The sequence below is a fragment of the Coturnix japonica genome, chromosome 7 (assembly GCF_054131305.1).
Source record: "Coturnix japonica strain WE chromosome 7, WE-NBRP24, whole genome shotgun sequence".
Classification (NCBI taxonomy): Eukaryota; Metazoa; Chordata; class Aves; order Galliformes; family Phasianidae; genus Coturnix; species Coturnix japonica.
In genome coordinates, this window is record NC_140669.1 from 14,521,675 (window position 1) to 14,535,750 (window position 14,076).

General features: G+C 49.2%; 1 protein-coding gene across 12 annotated transcripts in view; it reads right to left on the reverse strand.

Annotated features, from left to right (window-relative positions):
* The window catches only part of ZNF148 (zinc finger protein 148), a 34,402-nt gene extending 32,639 nt beyond the window's left edge, over positions 1-1,763 (reverse strand). For 3 of the 12 annotated variants that reach the window (XM_085552375.1, XM_085552374.1, XM_085552369.1), the window contains exon 1: positions 520-535. The gene's annotated coding sequence lies outside the window, so the exon portion shown is untranslated. Of the gene's footprint in view, positions 1-519; positions 537-729; positions 845-1,466 lie in introns of those variants that run through there. The other 9 variants (XM_085552371.1, XM_015868717.3, XM_015868716.3 and 6 more) reach the window with 9 other exon arrangements.
* Positions 1,764-14,076: the final 12,313 nt, after the last annotated feature.

A 14,076-nucleotide genomic window follows, 5' to 3' on the forward strand; every position in this document is an offset into this window, starting at 1 on the left:
CACACTTGAGGAGCTTGCAGGCACGCAGAAACAACGACAAAGAAAATACTTCTGCAGAGTGAGCACACATACATTCCGCTGGATGTTCCACACAAGAACTGTGTGTTTTAAGGGAAACGGTGCAAGAGAAGAATTAATCTATTACAACTTTCCCTGGTCACTGCAACAAGAGCAAGGCTGCTTCCATCATGGGCCTGACTGAACCGCACGCACTGAGAAGCAGCGGTGCCCACAGACACCAGCTGCAGCGCTGGGGGCTGCCCTGCACCGCCACCGTTCCACAGCTGACAGCTGTCACCAGGAGCACGCTGAGGCTGGATGCTGGACAACCAGCACTGCCTGGAGGTACCTCATGTTTCCTCCTGGCAGCAGAGATTTGGAGTCTAGTTCTGGCCATTAACGTATCTAGTCCGGTTTTGAGAAGAAGCATTAAGAATGCCTGCAGAACATTATGTAGGTTAGCACCCTTCCACCTTTTCTCCTCTCAAACGCACCCGGAGTGAAAGCTGTATCACTTACAGGAGCGAAACCTGAGCTGGGCACTTCAAGATGTAGAAGCAGGGCAGGCCCAGGTACACGCTGTTAACCAGCACACACAACCCGCCTGTCATCTGCGGGCAACTACAGCAAACAAAGCCACCGAGATCCCATTTGCGAGGAGACCGCGATGTGCCGGTACCGGAGGTCACGGTGCCGCTGGAGGGCAATGAAATGAAAGCTGTGTCCCACCTACAGCTCCCGGTCCGGGCTGTCACATGTGCACACGCACAGGGAGGTCACGCTCCAGGTAGGCTTCCAACGCAAACCCACAGCTGCCATCGCCGGGCTCCAGCCCTTGCGCAAAAACACCTCTAAGCAGCACCCGACACTGCATGAAAACGAGCTGATCGGAGCGATCGTTTCAGCCCGCAACGCGAACGCCTTCCCTTTTTACGAGCCGCCCAAGGAAGGCTTCGCCGCGCTCGGCCCCGAGGAGGGCTCCGGGCTCCGGGCTCCGGGCTCGGGGCAGGGAAGGCCCGTTGCACCCTCACGACCCGGCGTGTTTCACCGCTCCCACGGCGAACAATGGGCCCGGGGAGAACCGGGGAGAACCGGGGAGAACCGTGGAGCGCGGCCCGCCCGCCCGCGGCCCTTTGTCCGCCTGTCAGCGGCCGCACGGCGCTCCGGGCGCTTCGCGTCGGCTCCGACCCCTCCCGGGCGGCCCCTGCGCTGCCGTGCGCTCCCGCAGGCCCGGGCCCGGCTGCACAGCGGGGCGGCAGCGCTCCCGCCGCCTCCTGCCTCGGCTCGGCCTCCCCGGCGCCAAGCGCGGCCTACGCGGAGCCGCCGCGCCGAGACCGAGACCGAGCCGCGAGGCGCCGCTCCCCGCTCCTCCTCTCCTTCCCCCCTCCCCGGTTGCACCCCGGCACGGCGGGCGGGCGGGCCCGGTCGGAGCCGCGCGGCTCCCGCTGCCCCTCGCCGGCACTTACCGGCCGCGGAGCTGCGACGACAAGGCGGGCCGGGCCGGGCCGGGCCGGGACGCGGCGGCGGCGGCTTGTGGCGGCTCAGAGCGGCCGTGCCGCTGCCCCGGGCATGGCGGGGCGAGGGGGAGGGGACGGCAGGGGAGCTGGCGGCGGCGGCGGCAGGGGGGGGAGGGGAGGAGGGGAGCCCAGAGGAAGTTGGCGGCGGCGGCTCCTTCCTGCTCCGGCGGCGCCGGCCTCAGCCCCAGCCCCAGCCTGAGCCGGAGCCTCCTGCTGGCCTGACAGCGACAGCGCGGACAGAGCGCCGCCGCGACGCGGTGCACCACGGGAAGGCGCCCGGAGGACCGGCGGGACCGGGAGCGGAGCGACAGCGGGGTTGTGAGAGGGACAGCGGGGATATGAGGGACAGCGGGACGGAGCGCGGCACACACACGGGAGCGGGCAGCGAGGGCGGGATGAGCGATACGCTCCTTCGCTTCGATCCCATGCTCGGCTTCCTTCCCGAACAAGGTGCGCGAGGATGAGGTCCCAGCAGTGCCCGGTGCCGGAGGGAACTACGCTGCGTATCCCCTCTCCCCGCCGGGACACGGCCGTGTCGCCGTGTGTTCCACGGACGATGTGTCTCCTCACACAGCCCTCAGCAGACGGCTCCACCATGGCTGTAGTTGGCACCGGTGCTGGGCCCCTCGCTGCAAGAAACTCAGCGGGGCCGTGGATCGGGTCCAGAGGGCAGCACAGCTGTGAAGGATCTGGAGAACTCATCTGATGGGGAGCGGCTGAGGGGACTGGGATTGTGCAGGCTGGAGGAGGCTCAAGGGAGACCTCAGCACTCTCTCCATCTCCCTGTGGCAAGGCTGGCTTCTTCTCCCAGGTGGCAGCAATAGGCATTAAGATGTGCTGGGGAAGCTCATGTTGGATGTTTCTTCTCAGAAGGAGTGGTGATGCAGTGGCACAGCTGCCCAGGGAGGTGGTGGAGGCATCATTCAAGAACCGTGGAGATGTGGCACTGAGGGACACAATGGGGACGTCCTGATGGTTTGTCTGTGTGATCATAGAGGTCTTTTACAACCTTAACAATTCCCCCAGCCTGTGTGCCCACCTGGACCCAGCCAGCAGTGTGCACATAGGGACAGCAGCCATGGGATGCCTCGGTGTCCAGCCAGAAATCCAAGATCAACAGACTGTCACCTCTGTGATCTCCATGACTCCAAACAACATGGGGAACTGCTGGAGGCCAGATCTCCTCAGGTTCCTTGGAACAGCTCTGCACCCAAAGCATGCACACCTCCACAACTTTGTGTCGTGGTTCCTCATGAAGCCTTCAGCTTCATTTTCTTCTAGGGCTTACAAACACTCCCATGTTTCTCTAAATAAAGTCTTTAGCCCAACGCCACGCTTAAACACGTGCTTAACTAAATTGCTTGATGTCACTTGCTTATTATTAAGCATGTGCTTAAGTGCTTCGCTGGATCGAAGCCAAAATCCACGTAAGCTGTACTGGGAGAAACTGACCAGCTCCACAAGGCTCAGCTTTGTGACTCACTCAATCAGCAGCAGCCCAAAGCGTTTTGCCAGAGGCTCAGTTGTTCCCAGGTTGTCCTACAGGATCGCCCTGTCCTCACCACAAGGCTTATGCCCTATGCTGGGTCCTGGTAGGATGAGGATACATCTGCCTGGTGAGTGAGCAACACTAAATTACTTCACTAGTTCATTCTAGTTCCTTTTGACGATGTGCCTTAATAAGATTCTGCAGCCCTGTGCAGGTCATAGATGGTGCCATTTAGTTATGGTGTAATAAACCGCATTAAGAAAGAGTTGACAACATGAAGACCCGGTTTGAAGATCTGCCCTGACTTTATGCAATAAGTATATTTCAAAATAATTGCACGCACTCTGCACGAACAGAGGAAGAAGTTAATAAAACGTGGCTACAGCTCACGCAGTCATTTAGTTCTACAAGGAGCATCATTAACCTGCTTGCTGAATAATCACAGAACCACACACAGAATCTTAAGGGGTGGAAGGGACCCTTGGAGATCACCTACATCCAACCTAAATCTTCCATCCCTCGACTTAAAGCCATTTCCCTGTGTCCTGCTGTTATCTGCCCTTGTAAAGACCTGACTCCTCTCCTGTTTGTAGGTTCCCTTTAGGTACTGGAAGGCTAAAACAGGAAAGCTGCAATGAGGTCACCCTGTAGCCTTCTCTTCTCTAGGCTAAACAAGCCCAGCTCCCTCAGCCTGTCTGTGCAGAGAAGGTGCTCCAGCCCTCTGGTCATCTTCATGGCCCTGCTCTGGACCCTTTCCAACAGCTCCCTGTCTTGTATTAGGGACTCCAGGCCCAGATGCAGTGCTCCAGATGGGGCCTCACAAGGGTAGAGAGGGACAGTCACCTCCCTCTCCCTGCTGGCCACCCCTCTTATGACGGAGGCCAGGATACCATTTGCATTCCAAGCTCCAAAAGCACACTGCTGGCTCATGATAAGGTTTTCAATCCACCAGGACTTCAGGTCCTTCTCTACAGGGCTACTTTCAAGTACTGCTCCTCCCAGTCTGTATATATATATATATATATATATATATGCCTGGGATTCCTCCAGGCTTTTTCAACCTTTTAAATTTCTAAAATTAGAACCTGCTTTTCAATAATGTTGTTTAGCAATTACTGGTATAATATGAAGAGGAGTGTTGTACTTAAAGCAAAGAATTAAGACTTGGCATGTTTGGTTTCCATACATCACCAATCTTCTGTGACTCCAAACAAGGCATTCTCCACACAAATATCCCATTTAATTACATGAAGCTATCGGTTACTAAAGCAGAAATAAAACCAAATAACTTCTTCAGTTTCTCTTCCCCTCAACCTGCTGCAGCCCTAGCTAATGTTAGTTTGTGCAAGTGTTACAATGAACAGTGTTTCAGAGGGGCCTAGATGAACACCTGAGGTTTCAACATGAGCTGGTAAAAGCTTGAGAACCTTCCATCCAGTTTTTCAATCTTTTCTGCTCCTAGATCTCACTAAAGGAGAACGCTGTTCCCGAAGCCTTGAAGTCTTCACACCAGATTGGTTTTTAATGGTGCAAACGTGCCTGAATTGAGTTGCTTGCCTATTTTATAAATGTGATCTGAAGACATCACAAAAATTCCAGAGAAAATGAAAAGTAATGGTTTGATATGAGATCTATCTGCCTGGAAACAGAAAGGCAGCAAGTCAGTGTCAGGTTTTGTTTAGACATAAGACATTCAGATATCTGTAATGTATTTGTCTTGGTCCCACATGGCATTCCTGTAAAATTAACATTATAAATCTCCAGATTAAAAGGAAAGAGGATGTTTGATATCCCATGCTGAGATGCCTAATAGACAGAAAAAGCAACATAAATGATAACATAGTGCTCTTCCTAGCATAAATTGTTCAAATGACACGGTGAGGTAGAATTTAGAGAATCAATTTCTCTGCCTTAAAACACAAGCTGTAAGCAGAGCAGGAAACCAGCTGCTCTTACCTGAGATTTGCTGTCTAGCTAAGGCATTTGAGTTAACTGAAGACAGGAGGGCAAGAAGGCCTTAAGCTCCCAGCATAAACATTTTAGGATTAAGCCTTTCAGAATAAAATGTAAAGGAAGCTCTGGATATTTTAGGTCTTTGAGGGAGAGCATCCATACAGGGATTTGGTGGGCTTTAACTAATGCAATTTAACGTCACACCTTTACTTAATTCATCTTAACCTTTCCCCAGTGTCCCACTCCAGCTGACTCCTCTAGCTTGAAGTCTTAGAGTGGATCAAATTAAAAAGAAAGCATTAGCTGAACCTTTAGTTAGAGCCTTGCCCACTATGGGAGGGTTACTCAGCATAGAGTAAGAAGCAATAGGCGAGCTACTTCGTACCCACTTTGTGTCAGTACTCTTGGTTTACTCTGAAGTGCTGTATGCTGCATCACACCAGCTAACATACACCGAGTTCACACAAAGTAACCACTGTATTTAAAATTCAGATGCACACCCCTTCATGAGTCTCACAATTACCCAACTAAAAGCAAAATTCAAAGACTGAAAGAGCAGGTGGGATACCTGTGCATTATCACTTCACTGTAGTGAACTGCACTGCAGTGATAACGGAGGAGGTATTTGTGAACCAGGCACTTGAAGTTAAAACTGGAAGACAAAACCAAAAAAGCCATTTGGAGAGGACGTGAAAATTGCTGAGGGCAATGAAGTCCGTGAAATACATTCCTATAGACAAGGATAAGGTTATTGTGTTAAATTTGAAGTTTCTGTGCATTACTTGAATCAGTAGGGAAGGCCAAGAGAGCATGAAAATGTGAATCTGTGAAAGCCAGTAAGAAGACTTCATTTGGTAGTGAAGAGGAGGAGGAGGAGGGCACAGATGGACCAAAGACAGGGAGAGATTCTTGAACTGGTGAAGTTCTTAAAAGTTCTTGGTTCATTTGCACTGTTATTTGCTCAACACAGCAATTAAGGGGGACTTTTTTTTTTTTTTTTAAGAGTCATTTCAGGTTTTGCAGTCTCATGATCAAAAACATCAGAGTTACCCGCCCTTCACTGGAGACAAAGAACGATGAAACAATGGAGCGTCTTAACATAGGTCTGCGGACCAGCCATCTCCAGCCATCTCAAGGAGACTGGGAACTCAGTCTCAAAGAGCAACAACAAGCAAAGGATCAAGCACATGACAATTCACACAAGATGGAAAAGATTAGGACTGTTATCTTCAGAGAGAAACAAGACACACAGAATGAAAGTGCATAATGTAATGTCTAGTGCAGGCTGATAAGGAACTATTGTACAATAAAGGGATATTTTCTGGACTATCAAACTAAAGGGGGAATAGTCAAAACTGTGTGGAAAAAAATGCACAAGAGATTAATATACGTTTTGGTTCATCCAGAACATCGATGCTTAATCAAAGGGGCTCAGAAAGAAAATGAGTTACTAACCGAAGTATATGAGATACCTTGAAGTTCATGATTCTGTATGCATTTGAGCTTGTCTGACAGCACACACTGCTGATTGCCCCGGGCCCTTTTCAGCTGTGATCTGTCCCTCCAGAGTCATTCTTTAGCCAAACAAGAAGGACACGAAGCCTTGTGCCAACCAGCCACTGTGCTCCTACTGGAGCAAGGTCTGAGGCAGGAACCAGCAAACCCACCCCATTGCTGCCCCCAGTACCACAAGGAATGCTCATGTTTTTTTGGACACCATTCGCCCCAGTCAGCTGAAGACTGGCTGGACCTACTTGGTCATTGTGGACAGAATGGTGGGTAGATCTGAAAACAGAGCTTGCATGTATCAAGGAGGTGCTTCCAGCTGGTTCCGTGCATCTTGCTTAAGCCAATAATGAACAGTGACAAATGAGGATGGCATCGACAGCATCTGTGAAGAGAATGGTGAAGGTCTTCACAGTAAAGTCTTATCCAAAACAAACCTAAAATCAAATCTAATTACTACTGAATAACCCCAACCATTTGACTTCTGAGCAGTTGCACATTCCAGGTAGTGCCAGTGAAGAGCTGAACTTGAAGGGGGATCCTAGAACAAGAGCTGAGTTCAAGGTCACGTCAGAGACTCATTAGCAGTTTTGCCAAAAATTTGTTTGAAACATGAGACAAAAGTCAGAAGACCAGCAATTACCAGGAAGAAACGTGGCATCACGTGTGCACATTAAGAAAAACTTGACCTTTGAAATGCTAACACATTGACTTGTATACCTGGAAAGAGGTCCCTCCTCCACTCCTCTCCATGCATCCAGCTGGTAAGGAAGGCTACGGTCTTTCTGCGGATGATCTCATTAGGAGCAGCGGTTGTTCTTTTTCCTTCCACCATTAGGGCTATTGATGTAGAAACAACAGATGATTTTCAGCTAATACGATTTTCAAACCATACATGACTTCCAACCAGCTCGAGAGAAGAGCCCCATCTCTGCTCATCACAGCTTGCAGAGAGCATGCTGACTACTGCCTGCCTGGGAAATCCAGGGAGCCCAGCTGAGCCTCAGGGACAACGTTAAGATGAAAGTGGTCAGAAGGACATCAAAATGGTTTGACTGTAGGCTGGGGACACCCCAGACAATAAAGACTGTTTGGTAAGCACTGCCTTCCATCTGCAAAGCAGATGAGGCTTTAATGCCAAGGATAATTTAGAAGTCAAATGTACGAGCAAAATGACTTGTAATAAATAAACCCATGTTTCTTTGTAAAGGGAACAGGCCTTGTTTGTTGGCTGGGTGTGTGTGCACCAAACCAGACAAGCAGATGAAGGAAAATCACTCCTTGGGTTCCTGCAACACAGAGCTGGTTCTCAGTTCTCAGAATGGACATGGAGAGAATATATCCCAATAAAGTTCTGCATGGAAGGATCTAGATGCTAATTTTGCAAATTGGCTAAAATAAATACAGGCTGGAGACACTGAATCTTTCATCAAGCACAGAAGGGCAAACCTACGAAGGTGACCTGACCTGCAATCCATGCATCTCTGGGGGAAAAGAGCTTTCTTAAAAACCAACATGTTATCAAATCTCCTTATCATCAACAGTCAATGCAAGCTGGCAGGCTGAAATCAATGCCTATTGGAATACAAAAGCATCACAAAAGGCTATGACTTCCTTTGGAAAAAAAAACTTGTATTTAGATCAAGGATACTTTTGTTGTGTCAGCTTGGCCATTTTTTATCAACTCAGTATATATAATTAAAGATACAACAGTCAGTCTTATTCCTGACCACATGCAAAGTGGCAGCATTTGACAGACCAGTTCCTGCCTGGGAAATGCATCTGTTGGAAGTTCATCCCACTTCTGTGCTAAAATGGCTGCTTTGTCCCCACAGCTTACAGAGAATCTTACATAGCTGGAGCTGTCAAAAAATAAAACACCCTGTGCTGTAGCTGTGCACAGTAATGAGTAATCTCAATGCTGGTGAACTTTTTGCGTTGAAATCAGTGTCCTTATAAAGCAGTAGAAATAGGTCAAATTCAGTGCCACGGAGTCATAGAGAAAGAACACTATTTAAGAGGGCAGTGGAATAGAATACAATGTAAGCTTAAAACACTGTTTTTCTCTTTAAATTGACTGTGTTATTAAATTATATACAGTAAATACAAAAGTTTCTTGAATCATAAGTAGAAGAAAGAGAGGATCAGGGAGCAGGGCAGTACCCAGAAGACTGAATGCAAACCAGCAGATGGGGTGGGCTGAAGCAGAAAGGATGTTGCTGTGCCTTCACCTCAGGAGGGCTGATCATAGCACGTAAAGTGCTGCAGCTTCAAGGCAAAGGCCTGTGAAAGATGTTCTCACAATAGTTTGGAGCTATAAGAACACCTCCTCTGAAGCTAAAATAGAAAAAGTCAAACAACAGCTTCAGAGGCCACTCGATGTCACACCAGACTGACCCTAAAGAAATAGAATCATAAGGAGTGGGAAAAAACACTAAGAACATCTAATCTAACCATCAACCCATGCATGTGACCACTCTAGACCCTGCAATTCAGTGTGACATCTATCCCACCACCTCCCTGGGCAGCCTGTTCCACTGCATCACCGAGAAAAACTATTTCCTAATATCCAACCTGAACCTTCCCTGGCACAACCTGAGGCCATCACTTCTCATTCTATGGCTGTTACCTGGGAGAAGGGGCTGAACCCAACTCGCCACAGCCTCCTTTCAGAGCTGTAGAGTGCAATAAGGTCTTCCCTGAGCCTCCTCTTTTCCAGACAGAACCATCCCAGTTCCCTCAGCTGCTCCCCATAGGGCCATGCTCCCAACCCCTCACAGCTCCATTGCCTTTCTCTGGACACGCTGCAGAGCCTCAGTATCAGCCTCCTGACCAAGCAGAAGAGATGGTAGGCTGCAAGTGGCCACTGGCACCCAGCACGCCCATGTGGCTGCCATCAGATCTGCTCCATCCAGATTTCAGGTTTATGGTCATCTGCACTGCATCAGTGCCACAGGGAGGGTGGTAGGAACACACCTGCAGCTGAACTCCTCCAGCTGCTCTGCAGTGCAGCAGAAATATCAGGAACGTCTGTGTCACAAGGAAATAAAGAAATAAAAATGAAGAACATAAGGGCTTAGCTGATGCTGCTGAAGGAAGAAGAGGAGGGAAGGAGCACCTCCAGGCAGCCCAGAAGGAGCTCACATAGCAAAGGGCTGCAGCGCTGAGTGGAGATAGGTAGGAACTGTGGCTGGTGCTGCTGGGATCTGGCTCCAGCAAGCGCAGGTACGGACAAGATTTATTGTTCCTGTTGGAACACGCTCATTTGTGGATCAGCAGCAGCTCTGCATGCACAGTTTGAGTTAACTCTTCTTTTGCAGAGAGCTCTATAAACCTGCACTTGATCCCATGAGGAAGCAAAGGGATGGTTCCCACCCCAACACACTGTGCTGGGCTCTCCAACTGGGTCCTTGTGTCTCCGGGATCAGCATCCTGTGCCTTGGGCACAGAGAGCAGCAGTACACAGAGCTGCACTTATTTCTCTTTTATGGGAAAAGAGAGAGGAAGAAGCATCTTTAAGAGAGTGGTTCCCTTTTCTATAGAAGAGCAAAGCAGATGTTTTTGGACCATTTCCAAGGAGGATCTGTCAGAGTCCCAATTTCTGATTTTCATAGCCAAAAAGGGGACCCAAATCTTCAAAAGCAGAACCACAGTGACCCACTGCGTCTTCTATTCCTTATTTAGGGCAGACTACATCCAAGATGTAACTACCTCTCCATGACTCCCCAAGCAGTCAGCACAGAATGGGGCAGCTCTGGGAGCCACTGCTCAGCCCCCCATGCTCTCACTGTGACTGAATCCATCTCACATCCCACACCCTCAGGCAGACACAGGGAAACTGCACAGAAACAGCTCTAGATCCCCTTCTCCTGTAACCTCAGGGTTGGATCACGTCTTTGCAGAAGATAAGAGGTTATACTTCTTAACAAGAGCCTTTCCAAACACTCTGATGTAAAGGAATCACCTTGACACATGCTGGCCCAAGGGACAAGCAGCTTTATTTTACCAGCACTTCATTTTCTTTCCTCTTTCCCCATATTGCAGCAGTCTAACATCTACACGCAAAGTTCAGATACAGCCACACGACAGTTTGTTTTTCCATTCGCTGGATCCAGAGCAGCTGCTGAGACAAACAGTATTTCACAACCACACGGCCATCAATGGAGCTGCACCTCCTACCTGCTGCAGTGCACCCATCTCCTACCCAAGGCAGGACTGCGAGAAGTCAGTGCTGGCCACCGCGCTGCCAAGTGGCAGCAGGCTGGAAGATAAATGCTGGCACGGCAACAGGTGAATTGCACAACTGAGCAGGAGAAGACTTGCCACTTCATCTTCCAGGAATCACAGAATCGTTAAGGTTGGGAAGACCTCTAAGGCCATCCAGCCCAACTGCCAGCCCATGCCTGTGACTGCTCTATGTCGTGTCACTCACTGCCACATCCACCCTTTTCTCAAGCATCTCCAGGGACGGTGACTCACCACCTCACTGGGCAGCCTGTGCCACAGCTGCTATATCCAATGCTGATCCCAGAAACACCACCAAAACAAATGCTTCATGCTTCCAGGAGCTGCAGAGGTGAATTCTTGTTTAATGCCAGCACAGAAGGTTTGGTGTAGGTTCTACACAGGGTTTTCTATAGGAAATATTTTCAAATTTAAAAGTAGCATGAAATGGAGCAGCCATCAAATTGTCTTGTATGTCTGTTAGAAGGAAACAGAAAGAGACCCAGCTAAGCACTACATTTAGCATTCTGAAGCTAAAAACAGCAGTGACCGAATCAGCTAGAAGACAGGATTTGAACATAATGGAAACAATCACCAGCAATTACTTGGGAATATTTTAAGTAAGGATCCTGAAACTGGAAAAGGGAATGGCTGTTACAATCCCTGCTCCTGGCTTAGAGAAATGGGAAGAGGTGAAACATAGCGGAGGGAGAAGGAATAGTAAATCCAAACACAGAGGCTAGGGATGGTTCATTACCTATAGAGAAGCAAGGCAGGCCAGCAGCATTAGCAGTGAAACCAAACTTTGTAAGGAACGCTAAGAACAAAAGCATTCCTGGCACACTGTAGGAATAGGACAGCTGTTGGTAATGGAGAAATCAAACACCTCATATTCAAAACAATTCTGTTCTGCGTCTGAAAACTTGACCAAAAGGCAGGTGAGGCACAAGGACCAGCTCCATTAACAGTCAGTTCGCCTGGCTGCCACCTGCCCAAATGTGCTCCTCTAATCAAATGCTGATGGCTCAGGAAAACACTGGGACAGCCCCTTCCACAGCCACAGGGCTCACGGGGAAGAGGAAGTCAAAGGCATTGATTGCATGGCCACACCTCCATGGAGCTCCCCTGTGGTTCCTCCCAGCATGAGCTGTGGGGTGGGTTATACGCCTGGAAAAGGCTCTGCCAGAAACCCTTCGTACCAACTTGCCCTGCATACTTGGGGAAGGATTTTAGATTCCCTTCATCTCTGACAGTTTGCCCTCCTAGGCTGAATGCTGGTCCACAAACAAAGCCCTTTCCCAATGAATGTTCCTGATTCTTTACATGGTTTACAGGTTATTAAGCACTTCAGTTCTGTTTGACATGTATCTACACGTAAACTACACAAGGATATCTATACAAGGATACAGAAACTGTAAGGATATCCTCCTCGTTTCATCTTATGAGGACACTTAAACCACACCACGCTATGTGTGCAGCCTTTGCTCAACCACAACTGTGTGTCATGTGCTGCACGCAGAGGTGCTGCTGTCTCCTCAGTCAGGTGTAGCACTGGGGATCAGCTCCTCACATCAGCACATACAGAGATCCCTGCAGCTTCTCCTCAAGCCTCAAAGATGATCCAGCATGAGGAACCTCTGAGCCACTGGTGCTGATTTCAGCAAGGCTTGAATTTCAGGAGACAACCAGTGAGACTGGGAAAGAAAAAAAAAGTGATACTTTGCCTATCTCATTGGAGAGATGGGATTATTATAGGCCTATCAGTGTGAAAGTAAACCCTGGGAAAACAACAGTTGATACATAAGTAGTTTTAAGAGATCGGTACCAATCAAGAAATTCATAGAAACAAATCGTGTCAAATTGGTGCTGGGGTACATAGAGCTCAGGTTGTGTCACAGAACAGCACCGGTGCCACAGCTGCCCCTGATGAGGAGCAGCATCCACAGAGCAGAGCAACTTTGCTTGGAAGATAAAGCAGGCAAATGATGCTGGAAAAAAAGCATCACTCTCAGCCTCTGGAACAGCCATCGGAAGATTTGGCTTCTGTCATTGGAGAGTTTCAAAGCTGCCATCAGAGGCACGTTGCTTCAAAAAATCTAATTCAAAGCAGCGCTGGGCAGGGGCTGCTTTGGCACCCCACTCAGAAGAGCACCAACAATCACAGCCCTACCCTCAACCACGCAGCCCGCACCTCCTCCAAGCAGTTATTAAACAACAAAGCCTGTCCTGCCAGCTCAGAAACCCGTGCTGTACACCCAGCTCAGTCAGCCTGCTGCAAAACCTGCCTGCGAGCTTCTGAAGCTGCTACATATCACAACCCACAGCAGTAAATGACCTCTCCCATTACGACCAGCCCAGCAGGGCTGCAGCAATGGCACAGAGCGGCCCCCTAACACCGTGCTGGAGACCCACCAGAGGGCGATGGGGTTGCATTTTCCTTCCGATGACACCATTTGCACCACCGCATCCCGCAGAGGCTCGCCACACAGACTTGCTTTTCATCTTCTCCATCTGTTTGCAGCTACTTTCGGAGCAGAAGGAGAATTGGTTTTATTGTTGTCACGATGCTGACTGCTTGCAGAAAGCACTTGCTGCAGACAAATGAGGTGTTCACTCATCGCAGCTCGTGGGATGCCTGTGGTATATGGCACATCAGCTCTGTGGGTCCCCAGTCTATGTCTGATCACAATGGTGTCTGCAGGATCAGGGTTTCTGCCAACCTTATGATGGGCATTCAAAGACAGGAGCTTCTTCTCCTATCTCATTTGTTCAAGAACAACAAACAAATGAAGCCAAACAGGTTGGAGATTAAGATGTGCAAGAGAATTTGGGAGTGAGGGAGAGACATATGGGAAAGCAAAGTCCCTCCTAGCTGAGCTTTGCTGTATCACCTCTTTGTGGCAATGCTTTGCCCACAGACCCTCCTCTCTGGCTCACCTGCACCAGTCAAGATGTTCAGTGAGACTTCAGCTCAAAGGTTCCCCCTGCACCTACCCAAGCAGTTTCCACACAGAGCTGCTGGGGTAACTGCTGTGGTCAAGATGTCATATTTAAATAGCACAACATTTCAAAACATATGACCATTCAGGAAAGTTTCTTACCTCTCAGCTTCTCTTACCCTCCCCTACATTTCAGGAGCAGGAAAACGCGCAGCCACAGCAAGGCCCTGCAGGAGGTGGGAAGGTCACGGTCAGCACAAGTAATGGTGACGTCTGCCTGTGATGGAAGTGACAGCTCCAGCAGTAAGTCAGACTATTCACAGAGGTAAGTGGTTTCATAAAAAGTATGAAGTATTTTGAGAACGAGAAACCCTCCCCACATTCTTCACCCAAAAGGCAAATCAACTGTTTGTGTGAGATTTACTTCTCTACTTTCAAACCAAAGTTT